We start from the raw sequence: 17,686 nt of genomic DNA, 5'->3' as shown, positions 1-17,686 counted from the left end.
CTTCTTTTTTTTTTTATGGGTTGAACCTTGCACCAGTTTGTCACGAAATAAATGTGCTTCATTTACAAATGTCATATCTCATATTGCACTAATAGTGGCAAATAAATCAGTCATATCCTTAAAATGTTTATTCTGTCAGTGGGAGGCTTTTTTTTCATCTGTCTCAAATATATTTCAGAATCTGGCAGCAGAGGGAGACTCGGCTGGAACAAGAAGGTCAATATAAGGAAGACGCGCAGACCCCATAGGTCAGGCGTGTCAAACCAAATAAAAATGATTCAATGAGCTGGTAACACAGTTGGGAAATTCCCACTTCCAAGTTGGGAGGGTTGAAGTTACAAGAAGAAACAGCAAACATGTTAAAATTTTGTAGCCGCTAACAATATCCAGTGAATACGTTCCCTCACGTTGAGGCACAACTCTTTCTGGTAATTTTCTCACTAAACTCAACTCAATTATCCTAAATGGGCTAAAATCTCCAGACAGCAACTTGAATAGATGACATCAGCTCACCTGCTTTTCAGTAATGCCACAGGTGTTGTGGGACATCAGCAACATGTGTTTCTTGGAAAGTTTTCTGACTTTCTTATTGGGAATTTCTGAGATTCCATGTACTTTTCAGGAAAGTCCTCACTTCCTGGTTACTTCATGGTTTCTTCCTGTTTCTTCCTGGCTACTTCCTGGTTACAGGCACCCAACCAAAGACACACTATACGGAGACGCCTCTGACACGGTGCTGCCTGCTGGAGCTGACTTCGTCTTGGACGTGCATTTATTTCTACTGAGGAACATGTAGAAATAATCATCACTCCCTGAATTTTCATACATAAAACATGATTGTTAATGCTGAGATACTTTGTATTATGCTTTTTTACAAAGACTGACATATGATATGGCATGTTTACATTTAGAAACAGAGAGCATGAGAGAAATAAAAAAAGGGAGCGAGAGACAGAGACAGCCGTGATATACACACTAATAAAGCAATCTTGTCTTCATGTGCTGTGAGTATATTTAATTCAATGGACCTATTTCAGGCACACACACACACATCAGTATTTTTTCCTGTTGGACTAAATGTTCACCAAAACAATCTTTGTGTGTGTGTGTGTGTGTGTGTGTGTGTGTGAGAGAGAGAGAGAGAGAGAGAGAGAGAGAGAGAGAACCAGTGAAAGGGAAGTTGACATATTCAATCATTTCATCACATGTAAGAAGTGGAGAAGTGAGTATGCATCAAAGGAGAAGAGTTGCACAAACAAGGGAGAGATACAGGGAGAATCAGAGCAGCCTGATGATGCTCACAGCTCGATGGAACATATCAAATATAAACACAGCATCGGGCCGAAGTTCACTTTCAGGGAAAGGTTGAAAAACGTCCACTGGTCGGCTCTCTTCAGCCTTCTTAACTTGTTGTTTACAAAATATGGACAAAGTTGCTCATTCTGCGTCAATTCCCGTTGACTTTGGTGCTAGCAGAGAATGAGGTGCCCCATCCAATATGGCGGGAACGCTGCCTGGATCACTCTCCAGCACGAAACGAAGCATCTATATGGGTACGTCCAAAATGTCCCTCATATCCACTTATCTATTGACTTTTCCTTCACCCCAGAAGTGTTTTGTGTAGCGGCCATGATAAGGACTGTCTGAATTCTCAATAATCAAAGAAAAGGAGGCACGTTGCTTCCTTTAGAGCAGGGGGCTTAAACTCCGGTCCTCGAGGGCAGCAGCCCTGAATGTTTTCCATGTCTCCCTCCCCTGATGGTTTATCACCACATTCAGCACAAAGCCAGATAACGAGCTGTTCATTGCAATCAGCTGTGCAGGGAGACATGCAAATCATGCAGGGCCGCAGCCCTCGAGGACCGGAGTTTGAGACCCCTGCTTTAGAGCCTCCTTTAACATAGGAACCACTGATGCTTCATTTAGAGCCTCCTTTAGCCTCGGATAGCACTGATGCATCCTTTAGCAAAGGAGGCAAGCTCATGCTACCCCGCAATTCCTTGCGGAGACAACATTTACAGGGACTGGCTCATCCGAGTGTTTAGGGAAAATCACAATGTCGGAAAAAGGAACAGATCATGTAATTTACCAAAGCAATAATCTGCATTGAACCCAAAAGTGAAAGTGTCCAACTGCCACACAAACGTGATCGCCTTTCACTAACTCCTTTAGGAAGCCACCTAACACCTTTCCTTAAGTCCTGTAGGAAGCCTCCTAACATCCTTACTTTAGGAAGCCTCCTAAAATCTTTCCTTAACCCCATGACATCATCCAGGAGTTAACCCTTAGATGCACAGGTGGGGTCAAAAATGACCCCAGGGGTTGTTATTCTTCAACATCTTTAAAATGAAAAGTTGTAGTATCTTCATATTCCAAGTATTCCTCAAAAAACATGTTTGTGACGAGGCCATTTGCATTTTTATTTATTTTTTCATAAATTTTAAGAAATTGCAGTTTTTGTATCACGACCCCACTCTTGCACAAGTGGGGTCAGAAATGACCCCAAGCAGTTCCTATGGAATCTTCTATGAAACTTAATTCTTAGCAACTCTAACAGTCCCACATCTGATATCATCTCACACATCTAATGCAACTTTGACTGTCAGTACTGTCCCACTTACACATCATACATGTAAGTATTATCTCCATTTATGAACTTCCATGGACAGATTATGATGTGTGATCAGATTAGTGATCAGATTAGCCTACTTTGTTATTAGCTAACAGTGTTGTATTTAGGTAGGTAACACAGTATTGTGTTCGCTAACAGTAGCCAACTGTATTGTTAGCTGCATCTATATAATTTATAGTTTTCTGTGCATTCATTGTCCCTTCTAATGTTTTTTTTTTTTAATATATCTAAAGTAACATGGCTGCTAGGACACCAGCGATGATCCCTGTGGACTTTCCATACAAATGATCCAGGACAGATTGGATGAAGTGCCCATCAGAGGCATTGACTCAGAATGTGACATGTCAGATGTAGAGGACCCAGACTGTTGTCCCCCACTGAACAAGGCCAGTCAGACACAGAGGAGTCTTCTGATGAGTCCTCAGAAGAAGAAATGGATATTGTGTCCAACAGAATGAGCCGCTAAGGCTCTTACTGGGCAGAGTTATCGCCCAGCCAGGCTAAAACACCACGGCACAATATTCCAGGTTGTCAGCCAGGGCCTGCTCCTGGGTTTAGTACTGTCTCCCCAATAGATGCAAGGAAGCTGTTCATGTCTGATAATATAATTGAAGAGGTGCTGATGGAAGTGAGAAGAACTGGGATGTACCAGTCTGTATGTTTTTTAGGAGTCCTCTACATAACCCATCCGTCCTGGACCAGTTGTATGACAAGGTCCACAGGGCTCCTCGCTGGCCTCCTAGCAGCCATGTTACTTTAGATAAATAAATAGAAAGATTAGAAAGGACAATGTTTAAAATGCACAGAAAACTATAAATCATATAACAATACAGTTGGCTACTGTTAGCGAACACAATACCGTGTTATCTACCTAAATACAATACTGTTAGCTAACAACAAAGTAGGCTAATCTGGTCACTAATTTGATCACACATCATAATCTGCCAATGAAAAATAAGCTCATAAATGGAGATAATACTTACATGTTCTTACATGTTGCTGTGTAAAAATGACCTCCAGGGTGGTGAGACTGCTGACATCAGATGTTTAAGTGGGACAGTATTGACAGTCAAAGTTGCATCAGATGTGTGAGATGATATCAGATGTGTATGTGGGACTGTCAGAGTTGCTAAGAATTAAGTTTCATAGAAGATTCCATAGGAACTGCTTGTGGAAGAGTGGGGTCATGATACAAAAACTGCAATTTCTTAAAATTTATGAAAAAATAAATAAAAATGCAAATGGCCTCATGTCACAAACATGTTTTATGAGGAATACCTGGAATAGGAAGATATTAGAACTCTTTATTTGAAAGATTTTGAAGATAGCAACCCCGGGGTATATTGCCAAAACACATTGATTTGAATTGGGGTCATTTTTGACCCCACTTGTGGACGAGTGTAAGTTCTGGTAGGTTGTGCATCCAAGGGTTAAGGTAAAGTCCATAGATAAGGAGAAAGGAGAGACATTTTGGACGTACCCTATGTTGGGACCATTATGTCCTCATATGGATCACTATTTATGTTTTGGTTGGCTATCGATAATGATTAATAATGATCAAAGATAGTTATTAATAATGTTGAAATTTAATCTGATCTGTATCAGAACCTCGGAGCTCCACCTGTCTAAACAGGAAATGATAGCCAATTCAGTTATATCAGTCTCATAAGATATACTAAACAGTTAATCAGGAATTTGAATTAATAGTTAAATTAATTACAATTACCAGAATTAACAGTAAAGCTTGAAGGATTTTGGAGTTCTTAACACAGAAGAGGTCGACATTTCATTCACCTTTGTGCTCATTAATAAAACAGCAAGTATGATTCCAAACATTATATTTATTAACAATGAAAGCAAATAAAACACAGATTCTAACTACCTATATACAGCTTGGTGTGTGTAGGTGCATGTGTGTGTGTGGAGAGAGAAAGAGAGAGTTGGATGGAGTGTGTGTGTGTGAGACGTGTGATGGAACTACAAAACAAGATGGCGGATCACAAGAAACTACATTCCAAATGGAGGTTGTCAGAGAACACGAGGTCTGTCCTTTACAGCTCGGCCATGTGCTGATAGCAATGGAACAATAGAAGCTAGCCGTAGCATCTGCTTCTGTGTGTCTCTGCTAAAGGACCATTTCTAGAATGAGTTGATGTGACTGCGATTTGTCTTGTAAAACGTCAGGAGTCGTCAGATGGTGTTCAGTTACTGTGTGATGTTGTCTTTGATGTGATATGTGTAGGATTGCGAGTTAACAAGTTAGTAAAGCAGATTAGCATGCAGACCCTGTGTCTGTGGCAGAGCTAACAGTGGTTTACAAGTTGATAACGGTGCCTAATATCATTATCATCAGAACGCGATCACTGTAACAGAATCAACACATCTTCATAAAGTTAAACAGTTCTATGCATAGCATCAAGTTTAACTAATCTCAGGTAATGCCCAGTTGTTACCACTTCCTTGGAAGAGTTCAGTTGTCGTGCTGGAGGGAAGCTGGTGTCTTCTCCTGTAGTTAGCACCTCCTGCTAGCTGTGGTTGCTGGTTCTGCAGGCTGAGAAGAAGAAGGTGGAGTTGATGTTTCAGGAGCTGTCCTTCTTTGCAGCGCCTGGTTGTCCCTTTGTTCAGACTGAGGAGCTGGTCGCTCAGGTCTGTGATGGCTTTCCTGCTTGTTCAGGAAAAACACAAAGAAGTTCTGTGAGAGTCCCTGGTCCCGTCCTGGAGGAACCGGTTGGTTTCCCTGGAGATCAGACTCTGGGTGCTGGTCTCTGGATCAGGGGAAGGTCTGGCCCTCGTGGTCAGGTCAGCAGATGAGTTAAGGAGTGGAGGCGTCTGGTTGCCGGCCTGTCGTGTTAGCTGTGTGCTAACGCTGGATGAGCTGCTCCTCTAGCAACTCACCTCCTTGGAGTTTGCTTTTGCAAGAGTCTCTTCGAATGGAGGCTGGGTGAAAGCCTTTTGTCCACGTGTGACTTCAGAGGTGTCGAAGCCTGAGAGCTTCAACCAATCAGTGACTGGCTGATTGCATGGGGGGAGAGTCTTGTGAGCAGAAAGGGGGGGTGGAAGGTCCTGGAGAATGTCCCCCCTTCCCCACTCTAGGTGTGAAAGGCCATCACATTCCTGGGTCAGAATTCATGTCATGACTGCGTCTCATGACAAATGAATATTGTCTCTCCCCAGAAATGAACAAACTTTCTGTGGTCCTGCAGATCCCAACATCCCCCCTGTGTCTTCAGAAGCAGACTCGATGTGTGATTCTGAGGACACACACGTTCAGTCCACAGAAGAGAAAGTTCATTCATCATTTCATCAGTTCATTCATGTGGTAACATCTGGACATTTGGTAACCAACTGGGCATTGTTGGTACTATCTATCTCTGCTATGCAAGAGTAGTACAAAACAATCCTTCAGGTTATGGAACAAAATTCAGATAAACCACAATGATACTGTCATGATGTAAAATAACTAACTTGTTTCCCCCTAGGTGTTAGTGAGACACAGGGTTGTTCGTTAGAATGGGTTAAGGTGAGAAGGAGGAGAGGTGTCACCTTGATGAGAGCTGCATGGAAACGCATGTATATGACTATGTGTAAGTCATAATGAGTCCTAACTAGTGTTTCAAACTAGCTATGTGTCTGACAAGGTTGTGCACAAAATATAATCCAAGTGTACTTGTTAAGTGGACAGTGGTGTTTTGACTCCAATCAGAAGTTAGGCTTACCAAGTTAATAGCAGGGTGTCTTGCTATTACTGTTTAGGGACGGAGTTTCTGCTGCTGCTGACAACTCAAGTCTGCCTAACTGCAGGAAGCAAGGTGGCTACATTGGATTAGCATTTGTGTTGATGTCGGTGCAGGGATGGGCTATGAGGAGCTCTGGAGCGTCTGTGGTTTGCTCGGGGCTCCGGGCGGTAACGCTCCTGGTTGTGGGAGACAGAGAGACGGTCGGAGGCGTTGTCCCTGTCTGAGAAGTCCTGACTGTGCCTGGAACTGTCAGAACTGTCAGAGTGGGCGTCGCTGTCAGACCGGTCACTGTGCACGTATTGGTTTTGAGTCAGAATCTCCCAGTATGGTCTTCTGCAGCTTCTGTTCTGAGCATGGCCATCTCTAGGCAGCTGTGGGATGCAGCGGTTACGCTTCTGGGTTCCCTGCTGTCTTTTCACACCCCCCCTCGACCTGTTGTGAGAGGGGTGTGGGGGAGAACATCTGTTTGACACTGTAGGATTGGAACTGGCAGGTTCAGATGGTTTTGCGATGATTTTGGAAGTGACAGCAGTTTCCCAGACTGCTTGTGTGATCTTCCTGAGTTCATGCATGGATGGAATACCTTTAAGTGTCATGAGTGCAACGTGAACACGTATGGAAGGGTGCAGGTTACGCAAGAACATGGATTTGAACTTTGGGTTCTCTTCCAAGCCCGGTGCGTTTCTACCCTGAAAGTACGTGTGTCTCAAACGTTGATAAAAATCCCTGGGATTTTCAAGACGTGAATGTTTAATTTGGAGAGCTGCAACTATACAGTCCGTTTCGTCAACGGCAGAAGAAAATTCTTCCGTCATCGCTTGGCGAAGCTGAGTGTAGTTGTCTTGCACACTGGGAGGTTGTGTTTAGATAAACTTATGGACCGCTCGTGAGCTGGTTTTCTGCAAAAAGAGAATCCTTTCCCTGTCGGTGGCGTGTGGAAGATCAACTAGATGAGTGTCTAACTCTCTCAAATAATCCTCAATATGTTGATCAGAGTTGTCTGGATCAAATATTGGCATGTCTTCTGCTAAAAATGTCAGCTCTTTAAAACAAGGGAACTTGGATTTCCTCTCTGATAAAGACAGGACTAAATTAGCATTTGAAAAGGTATGGCTTGGCTCACATACCTCAGGTCTGGGAGGTGTGTCGGGGGGAGCTGTGAAGCAGCTGACCCCCCTTCTCCTGTTGACCTGGGAGTCACAAGATGGATGAGAGGGACTTTGATCAGAGAATCTGGAAGATAATCTTACTGTCTCCTCAAAATCTGAGTCGGAAAACTGGGAAGTCAAGTCATTGTTGTCTCTGTCTGTTGACAGACAGGTTGCAAATGACTGGAGTCCCAAAGACATTGGCTCGGTTGGGACAGATTTCACCGTCTGTGGGGATCCCTGCTCCTCTTCCACAGAGGATGAATCTGAAAAACCAGAGTCACATTGGCTGGAAGATCTGACTGGGGTTAGATTCTCTGATCTAAGCCTGAACAGTTCTTCTCTTTGTGAGCAGAGTTCTGACTCTGCTGCATGTAGATCTTTTAAGTAGTGTAATGCTTTTCTACTTGCCGTTCCAGCTTCATGGAGGAGAGAAGCATTTTGCACTTTTAAAAGTTCTACTTCCTTTTCTAAGTCTGCTTTAATTTTACAGGCGAGGGTGGTTTGCCTATGAAAGATTAGAAGCAAACATCTCAACAATGAGCCATGGGATGCAGTCTGTGCATTACCAGAACCATTAATTAGAGAGATTATCTCTTCATTGCATTCAGCCAGACTCAATCTGCCAATGAGTTCCGTGAAACCAGGTTTCAAGCTTTTTGCAACTGAAGCGATCAACTCGTCCAAATTATTGATTTCCATTGTTTCAAAAGGGATGCTGATGATGAGGCTAAGATTAAGTTATCGTTTGAAAACTTAAATGTGTGTTTATGGAGTTGTCTAGCAGACACCATAAAATGTTCCTGTGGTTAGCCTGATCAAAGGATTGTTCTTCTCTATGTGGTGAGGGGGACCCCCTGTGGAGAGAGAGCTTCACACACACAGATAAGATCAGGTAGGAATTTACGATTGTAAATGCGTACCAGGGTTAAAACATACACTAACTAAAATGCATGGCAGCATCAGTCAGGAAAAGTTTTAACTTTAACTCAAGCTGGAATTTGGGAATAACAGCGAGGTAAAAACTTCACAGTGCTTTTGGTCACTGTGGCTAAAAGTCTCTTATGCTGATATGCGTTGGCAGTATCAGCTGATTCTCACTCACTCTTCAAGTATCACACGGCCGGTGGCACTGATGTGATAAGTTTCAGGACAATGGAATCACCAACTTTGCTTCTAGTTGCATTGAATGGGTGTCATTCGAATGCTAATGTTTCACTGCAGGGCAGTAACTTGGAAGACATCAGCTGGAGCCGCAACTCCAGTGTAACTCAAAGGGCTTATTTACTCACACACTGTCTCTCAATTTTGATTCAGCTGTGAATAAAACAATTTTCACCACATCGTACTTTTGTGAGTACGGCTGGATGTCTACTGCGGTAGCAGGAAGACAATGGTGGATGTGAAAGCTTTGGGAGATTTCACACCGGAATCAGAGATTTTTTGGTTTGTACCAAAGTGTATGCTGATATTAATATTGCACAAATATGAATGAAAGTCGACTTTGCTATGCCCTCGGGCGGGGCGCCATTATGTTGGGACCATTATGTCCTCATATGGATCACTATTTATGTTTTGGTTGGCTATCGATAATGATTAATAATTATCAAAGATAGTTATTAATAATGTTGAAATTTAATCTGATCTGTATCAGAACCTCGGAGCTCCACCTGTCTTAACAGGAAATGATAGCCAATTCAGTTATATCAGTCTCATAAGATATACTAAACAGTTAATCAGGAATTTGAATTAACAGTTAAATTAATTACAATTACCAGAATTAACAGTAAAGATTGAAGGATTTTGGAGTTCTTAACACAGAAGAGGTCGACATTTCATTCACCTTTGTGCACATTAATAAAACAGCAAGTATGATTCCAAAAATATATTTATTAACAATGAAAACAAATAAAACACAGATTCTAACTACCTATATACAGCTTGATGTGTGTGGGTGTGTGTGTGTGTGTGTGGAGAGAGAAAGAGAGAGAGAGTTGGAGGGAGTGTGTGTGTGTGACGTGTGATGGAACTACAAAACAAGATGGCGGATCACAAGAAACTACATTCCAAATGGAGGTTGTCAGAGAACAGGAGGTCTGTCCTGGGTCTCCACCATGTGCTGATAGCAATGGAACAATAGAAGCTAGCCACAGCATCTGCTTCTGTGTGTCTCTGCTAAAGGACCATTTCTAGAATGAGTTGATGTGACTGCGATTTGTCTTGTAAAACGTCAGGAGTCGTCAGATGGTGTTCAGTTACTGTGTGATGTTGTCTTTGATGTGATATGTGTAGGATTGTGAGTTAACAAGTTAGTAAAGCAGATTAGCATGAAGACCCTGTGTCTGTGGCAGAGCTAACAGTGGTTTACAAGTTGATGACGGTGCCTAGTATCATTATCATCAGAACGCGATCACTGTAACAGAATCAACACATCTTCATGAAAGTTAAACAGTTCTATGCATAGCATCAAGTTTAACTAATCTCAGGTAATGCCCAGTTGTTACCACTTCCTTGGAAGAGTTCAGTTGTCGTGCTGGAGGGAAGCTGGTGCCTTCTCCTGTAGTTAGCACCTCCTGCTAACTATGGTTGCTGGTTCTGCAGGCTGAGGAGAAGAAGGTGGAGTTGGTGTTTCAGGAGTCCTTCTTACAGCTCCTGGTTGTCCCTTTGTTCAGACTGAGGAGCTGATCGCTCAGGTCTGTGATGGCTTTCCTGCTTGTTCAGGAAAAACACAAAGAAGTTCTGTGAGAGTCCCTGGTCCCGTCCTGGAGGAACCGGTTGGTTTTCCTGGAGATCAGACTCTGGGTGCTGGTCTCTGGATCAGGGGGTGGTCTGGCCCTCGTGGTCAGGTCAGCAGATGAGTTAAGGAGTGGAGGCGTCTGGTTGCCGGCCTGTCGTGTTAGCTGTGTGCTAACACTGGATGAGCTGCTCCTCTAGCAACTCACCTCCTTGGAGTTTGCTTTTGCAAGAGTCTCTTCGAATGGAGGCTGGGTGAAAGCCTTTTGTCCACGTGTGACTTCAGAGGTGTCGAAGCCTGAGAGCTTCAACCAATCAGTGACTGGCTGATTGCATGGTGGAAGAGTCTTGTGAGCAGAAAGGGGGGGTGGAAGGTCCTGGAGAATGTCCCCCCTTCCCCACTCTAGGTGTGAAAGGCCATCACATTCCTGGGTCAGAATTCATGTCATGACTGCGTCTCATGACAAATGAATATTGTCTCTCCCCAGAAATGAACAAACTTTCTGTGGTCCTGCAGATCCCAACACCTATATATCCATGTATCGAACAGGAGAGGGAGACACAGCTGGATCAGGGAGGGTCATACAAGGCATAGAAGGTCAGATGAAAGATAAAGAGACGCTTGGCCTTTCATCAGAAGTTGGGCCGCCTTCGATTTCCCCCAGGCATCTTTGTCCATGGAGACGACGGGCTCGATGGTCTCTGAAAGAAAATACTCCCCGAGGAGAAAACAGGACAATGATGGACATCCTCCTGAATCTCTCTGGTTTTACCTTGTGCCATCTTCCTGTATGAACCCGCCCCGCTGATCTCAGGGGCTTTTTTACGATCAACGTCAGGTTACCAGCAGATCTTGAACTGCCACATCACACAGAAACACCCCACCTTCCCCTCCAGCAGTGACCCTGATGACACTGTGAAGGTGTGAGAGGACCGCTTCCTACTGGAGGAGGACAATTCTACCATTACAATGAGTAATAGTTACCCTCTCCTGCTGCCCTTTCCTCCCACTGCTCTCTGCTCATACTTTTATATTTAATGCAGGATCTGGGGGGAGGGCGCACATGATCATAGTTGAAACATGTACATGTACATGTTGAAAATAAACTAGAGGAGATGTTACTTCATCTGCTGGATGAACTAACACAGAGGTCTGCAACCTTTATGACCAAAAGAGCCGTTTTTCTGACTTTCCACCGAATCAAATTTAAGTTGAGCCACAAAAACACCTTCAACCCTTCAAAGTGAGGCTCATACAGCTTATGAAGTTCAAATGTAATGTTTACAAAAACTATCTTATCTTCCATTTATGAAGCTTCAATTACAATAGATTTTTTTTGTGTGTGCCAATTTTGATAATACTGTAATTGCCACCCAGTTCAGCACCTTGGATAGCTGCAAGAGCAGGAACCGGATGTGGGAATTTGATGTGTTCCCTGTTGCATGGAACTCCCGCAGAATGGCCTCAGAATGGATAGGAATATCATGATGCAAGTCCACTCAGTGTCTCGTCTGTCATGGTGTTCTGAAGGTTTGTTTTCAAGTGATGTAAACAGCTGAATGAGTGTTCATTCAGCACAGGCAGTGGACACGGGCATTGTTTGGAGAACCTTCACCACAATTTGCTTGTGCGTTGTCAACAACAATCCCTTGCGCCGTTGATCCGCAGCTTCACCGTCGTTCTGGCAAGGGAGGCTAATGTGGGTAAGGTGCCTTGCCCAAGGACACAACGACCATGATTCATATAGAGCGGGATTCAAACTGTCAACCCTCCGGTTATTGGCTGACCGACGACCATTGGCTGAGTGACAATCGCCTCTATAATGGCAATTATTGGCCTTTATGTTCGGGTTCAATGAATTGGATTAAAAAACAAGTGGACTCAGCATGTTTAGCCTATTACACACCAGCATCTTTATTATCCCCTTCCCAAAAAACAAAAAAAAATGGCACTTTAAAAAATGTTTCCCTTCACACCTTCAAAAAACATGTACGGACAGTGTGTTACAGGACTCCACCTGGCGGCTCCACTGGTAGGTGTCATTTTTTGTTTTTGTCATGGAACCAACCCATGTGCAAACAATATGCTAAACAATGGCGAGTACACGAACATTCGTATGGACAGATGACGTTGGAATATCGCAGTGACTGAATCATAAAACCATAAAGACCCGGGAGGACATGGAGTGGGCGTCTTGACACAACAGAGGCAAACATTGTTTACCACGGCAGTGGTGCACATGCACGGTAGCAGCACTTTCACCATCTACTCAGTACAGAGCCCCAGAGTTTCCACAAAGTGTTATACTCCCCTGTTTACACAGTATTTTTTAAAAGGTTTCACCTTGCCAAGCATTTTAAAAAATTCACGTTTTCACCACCATTGTTGTGAAGTTGGATCTCAAATGAAAGATCCAGAACCCGCAGCAGTTTATATAGTGAGTTCCTCAGTGGCATAGCAGTTGTCTGTTAATAGAGGGTTGCCATATCCATTTCCATTGCCACACGCCAAAATCATGCTGAAGTGTCCTTGAGCAAAACACTGAACCTGAAATACCTCTGAATGTATTGATAGCGCCTTGCCTGGCAGCACCTCTATTGGTGTGTGAATGGGTGAAGTGCTCTGGGCCGGCTTGTGCAGTTTAAAAACTGCTGAAGTAAGTGAATTTACAATCATTTATTCAAAATGCTGCAAAAACTACTGCACTACTGTGCATGGTTTCCCCATCTAAGCTGAGAAAGAGCCTGAGAATCCCCCCCCCCACTTGTTTCCATGGAGACGTATTCTGAGGGTTTTCAAAAGGTTCCACTTTGGGAGCCATTTAAAAAAAGTTGCGTTTTCAGTGGCACCATCGTTTTGTAAACTGACACCCAAAAATGCTGAGTTTTATGTTTTCACTTCAACAATGGTTCTCATGACCTGAATGAAATAAGTGTTGCCTAAAATGAAAATATGAATCCAAATATGATTTTAAAAAATGCACGTTCCAGCCCTGTGATGTTTTTGTTGATCAATTTCTTCTTTTTGTCCGGCCGTGAGCAGCGATAAAGTCCCGATTGTTAAACCTGTAACCTGCCACCTGTGTCCTTGATGCTGATGCAGTTTCACCTTTACGTAGAGCTTTGCTGGCAATTTCTTCTCTCGATGTCTCTGAAAAACTGAGCTGCAGCAATTTAGTGGCACTAATGAGCTGTTTTTGTGACTCTGCTGAGCTGCTGAATGTAGTTTGATAAAGGTCACAGAGCAACATCAGGAAGTGGTCGTCTTCTCAACGCTGAGGCAAAGGAGCTCCTATTAATGTGTGTGTGTGTGTGTGTGTGTGTGTGTGTGTGTGTGTGTGTGTGTGTGTGTGTGTGTGTGTGTGTGTGTGTGTGTGTGTGTGTGTGTGTGTGTGTGTGTGTGTGTGTGTGTGTGTGTGTGTGTGTGTGTGTGTGTTTGTGTCATCACCCAGACCAAATGAATGACATCAGCTTCTGGCTTTCGGTGAGTCGGCGGTCTCCGTCTCCCTTCATACGGCTGCCGTCTCTCTGGAGGAGTCAATTACATCTGGGGGTGTCACCATGGCAATGCATGGGCGCAACAGGACGAGGCATGAGTCATCACTATTCTTAAAAGCCGTTTAGAGGCAAGCAAGGGATGAGGAGAGGAGGGGAGATAAATGGAGAGGGTACAGAACAGAGAAAAGATCCATGTGGAGAGGAGAGGAGGGGGTGAGAAGAAAATAGGGGAGGAGAAAGCACTGAAATGTTAGAGACAGCAGAAATGGAATAATGAGGAGGACAGGTTTACGTCGTCTCATTTTAATATTTTAATGCACCATTGGGGGACCAAGGTTTCATCGATTGGACCCAATGTGGGGGTTGTCTTATGAGGGTATGTATGGTCCCACGTGTCACTGGGAGCGTTGGACCTGGATAGATGTTGGAGTATGGTAAGGGCCTACTGAACAAAGTGTCATCTAAAACACTTCATATTTGTACTTCCAGAAGACGTCCTCAGGGAAGCCAGAATTCAGGTTTTTTTTCTACGTCTGTCCTGGACATTGCATGGACGTCTTGTCTCGACGTCATATCAATGTCAATGCAATGGCGAAGAAAAAAAAGGTGACTCCACCACAAATCGAATCCAAGCCTCTTGGCAGGCAAGACTCCTTTCCTCCAGATCACATTGCTTCATACAATACTTTTTACAGCTTGTCACAAATAAGTGACGTGCTGTTGGTCCAGTGGAAAGGAGCCCCCCCCCCCATGCAATAATTGAGGGGGGGCTCCTTTCCCTTGCATTTGATTAAAGGTGGAATCACATAACATTTTTTTTTTCCATTGAAGTCACATTCGTATGCGTCCAGACAAGGCCTCCATGCAATGTCCAGGAACTTTCATTCTGTCTTCCCTGAAGATGTCTTCTGGAGGAACGGAGATAACGTCATAAAGACATGTTTTGGACCCGTCTTTGTTCAGTGGGGGATGGTTGGTGGCGCTCCATGTCCTGTCGTTGAGTCTTGTTACAGGAAGCTTCTCTGTGGTCTGACCTGCCTCACCTCACTTCTCTTTGACAGTCTACTCACCTACGAGTGTCTGTGATTGTTTATATAGATTTATCTATTTAGGTTTTTCTTTGGAATGTTGGGATCTCACTAGACCACAGAAAGTTTGTTCATTTCTAGGGAAAGACAATTTTCATATGTCATGATACACAGTCATGTCATATGAATTCAGACGCAGGAATATTGTTGACCATCACACCCAGTTGGGGGGACCTTTTGTCACAGCAGATCCTCCCCCGCTTTCTGCTGAAAAGATGCTTCCCCCATGCACTCAGCTGAGTGATTGAAGCTCTCAGGATTCGACACCTTCGAATCCACAAACTTTCCACAAAAAGCCTGCAAAACCAGTCTTGCAGCAAGTCGTCTCTGTGAACACCAAGGAAGAGCTGCTTCACAGCAGCTCCGCTCACCCAGCGTTAGCATACAGCTAACACCAGAGGCCTGCAACCAGGGGCCTTCACTCCTCAAACTCCTCTGCTGACCCGAGCACGAGGGTCAGACCTTCCCTGGACCAAAAGATCAGCGCCCAGAGTCTGATCTCCCATTAACCAAGGAAAACCAACCGGTTTCTCCAGGACGGGACCAGGGAAACGACGCCTCACAGAACTTGTTTGTGTTTTCTTCAACCGGCAGGAAAACCTAATCTAATTCTAATCTTTCATAGGCAAACCACCCTCGCTTGTAAAATTAAAGCAGACTTAGAAAAGGAAGTAGAACTTTTAAAAGTGCAAAATGCTTCTCTCCTCCATGAAGCTGGAACGGCAAGTAGAAAAGCATTACACTACTTAAAAGATCTACATGCAGCAGAGTCAGAACTCTGCTCACAAAGAGAAGAACTGTTCAGGCTTAGATCAGAGAATCTAACCCCAGTCAGATCTTCCAGCCAATGTGACTCTGGTTTTTCAGATTCATCCTCTGTGGAAGAGGAGCAGGGATCCCCACAGACGGTGAAATCTGTCCCAACCGAGCCAATGTCTTTGGGACTCCAGTCATTTGCAACCTGTCTGTCAACAGACAGAGACAACAATGACTTGACTTCCCAGTTTTCCGACTCAGATTTTGAGGAGACAGTAAGATTATCTTCCAGATTCTCTGATCAAAGTCCCTCTCATCCATCTTGTGACTCCCAGGTCAACAGGAGAAGGGGGGTCAGCTGCTTCACAGCTCCCCCCGACACACCTCCCAGACCTGAGGTATGTGAGCCAAGCCATACCTTTTCAAATGCTAATTTAGTCCTGTCTTTATCAGAGAGGAAATCCAAGTTCCCTTGGTTTAAAGAGCTGACATTTTTAGCAGAAGACATGCCAATATTTGATCCAGACAACTCTGATCAACATATTGAGGATTATTTGAGAGAGTTAGACACTCATCTAGTTGATCTTCCACACGCCACCGACAGGGAAAGGATTCTCTTTTTGCAGAAAACCAGCTCACGAGCGGTCCATAAGTTTATCTAAACACAACCTCCCAGTGTGCAAGACAACTACACTCAGCTTCGCCAAGCGATGACGGAAGAATTTTCTTCTGCCGTTGACGAAACGGACTGTATAGTTGCAGCTCTCCAAATTAAACATTCACGTCTTGAAAATCCCAGGGATTTTTATCAACGTTTGAGACACACGTACTTTCAGGGTAGAAATGCACCGGGCTTGGAAGAGAACCCAAAGTTCAAATCCATGTTCTTGCGTAACCTGCACCCTTCCATACGTGTTCACGTTGCACTCATGACACTTAAAGGTATTCCATCCATGCATGAACTCAGGAAGATCACACAAGCAGTCTGGGAAACTGCTGTCACTTCCAAAATCATCGCAAAACCATCTGAACCTGCCAGTTCCAATCCTACAGTGTCAAACAGATGTTCTCCCCCACACCCCTCTCACAACAGGTCGAGGGGGGGTGTGAAAAGACAGCAGGGAACCCAGAAGCGTAACCGCTGCATCCCACAGCTGCCTAGAGATGGCCATGCTCAGAACAGAAGCTGCAGAAGACCATACTGGGAGATTCTGACTCAAAACCAATACGTGCACAGTGACCGGTCTGACAGCGACGCCCACTCTGACAGTTCTGACAGTTCCAGGCACAGTCAGGACTTCTCAGACAGGGACAACGCCTCCGACCGTCTCTCTGTCTCCCACAACCAGGAGCGTTACCGCCCGGAGCCCCGAGCAAACCACAGACGCTCCAGAGCTCCTCATAGCCCATCCCTGCACCGACATCAACACAAATGCTAATCCAATGTAGCCACCTTGCTTCCTGCAGTTAGGCAGACTTGAGTTGTCAGCAGCAGCAGAAACTCCGTCCCTAAACAGTAATAGCAAGACACCCTGCTATTAACTTGGTAAGCCTAACTTCTGATTGGAGTCAAAACACCACTGTCCACTTAACAAGTACACTTGGATTATATTTTGTGCACAACCTTGTCAGACACATAGCTAGTTTGAAACACTAGTTAGGACTCATTATGACTTACACATAGTCATATACATGCGTTTCCATGCAGCTCTCATCAAGGTGACACCTCTCCTCCTTCTCACCTTAACCCATTCTAACGAACAACCCTGTGTCTCACTAACACCTAGGGGGAAACAAGTTAGTTATTTTACATCATGACAGTATCATTGTGGTTTATCTGAATTTTGTTCCATAACCTGAAGGATTGTTTTGTACTACTCTTGCATAGCAGAGATAGATAGTACCAACAATGCCCAGTTGGTTACCAAATGTCCAGATGTTACCACATGAATGAACTGATGAAATGATGAATGAACTTTCTCTTCTGTGGACTGAACGTGTGTGTCCTCAGAATCACACATCGAGTCTGCTTCTGAAGACACAGGGGGGATGTTGGGATCTGCAGGACCACAGAAAGTTTGTTCATTTCTGGGG

This window comes from Blennius ocellaris (assembly GCF_963422515.1).
Source record: "Blennius ocellaris genome assembly, chromosome: 11".
In the NCBI taxonomy this organism is placed as follows: Eukaryota; Metazoa; Chordata; class Actinopteri; order Blenniiformes; family Blenniidae; genus Blennius; species Blennius ocellaris.
The sequence above is the reverse complement of the archived record's forward strand: the minus strand, read 5'-3'. Positions refer to the sequence as shown.